The 1,048-nt window shown below is 39.0% G+C and overlaps 1 non-coding gene across 1 annotated transcript; it reads right to left on the reverse strand.

Moving 5' to 3' along the window:
• Window positions 1–635: 635 nt before the first annotated feature.
• On the reverse strand, window positions 636–742 carry LOC116134366. The gene has a single exon (XR_004128723.1). It is a non-coding gene; the product is annotated as a small nucleolar RNA R71 (small nucleolar RNA).
• Window positions 743–1,048: the final 306 nt, after the last annotated feature.

Below are 1,048 nucleotides of genomic sequence, written 5' to 3' on the forward strand. Positions count from 1 at the left end.
CCGGGGATTGAGTTTTGTGTTAACATTAAAATTTTCTTATGAGAGCTAGATTGGAGCTTTATTTTTGCTTAATTTTTGTTATTCTTTTAGGTTGGTTTATGATCTCACTCTTTCTATTTTTCTGTGTAGTTTATGCGAAGAGCAAGACGTCGGCCAGTGGTCCCTATTGATCCTAAGATTGAAAAAACCACTAGAAGACTGACTAGAGAAAGAAGAGAAAGAGAGGCTACAGTGAACCAAAGGTCATAGTTGTAGAGATGACAGAAAATAGAACACTAAGGGAGTTTTCAGTTCCTTTAGTTGATGGCAGTGGGTCGAGTATCACTAGACCAGCAGTACAAGCCAACAACTTTGAGATAAAGCCGGCTATCATCCAGATGATCCAGCAGTCGGTACAGTTCAGGGGAGATTTGAAGGAAGATCCAAATCTACACATTGCCAATTTTTTGGAGATTTATGATACTTTCAAGTCAAACGGAGTGTTAGATGACGCCATCAGATTGAGACTATTTCCATTTTCATTGAAGGATAAAGCTAAGGGATGGTTAATGGCATTACCAACAGGAACGATTACAACATGGAACGATTTAGCACAAAAGTTCCTGACCAAATTCTTTCCTCCAGCAAAATCGGCAAAGCTGAGAAATGATATCACATCGTTTCTACAGGAAGAGTCGGAATCATTGTATGAGGCTTGGGAGAGATACAAAGAATTACTGAGAAGGTGTCCACATCATGGGTTACCAGTTTGGATGCAAGTCTAAACATTTTATAACGAATTGATGGTGAATGTGCAAACTATGGTGGATGCAACATCGGAAGGAGCACTGTAAAATAAGACTCCGGAAGAAGCTCACGAGTTGCTTGAAGTTCTGGCAAGCAACAATTATCAAAGACCTAATGAGAGGGTGCAACCGAATAAATCTATGGGTCTTCATGAAATTGATGCATATATAGACATTTCAGCCCAAATTACAGCACTTCAGAAACAGTTGGGAAATATATAGGTAAACTCTATTCAAGCTCCTCAACTAACTTGTGATTTTTG

The sequence above is a fragment of the Pistacia vera genome, unplaced genomic scaffold (genome assembly GCF_008641045.1).
Source record: "Pistacia vera cultivar Batoury unplaced genomic scaffold, PisVer_v2 Contig286, whole genome shotgun sequence".
NCBI lineage: Eukaryota > Viridiplantae > Streptophyta > Magnoliopsida > Sapindales > Anacardiaceae > Pistacia > Pistacia vera.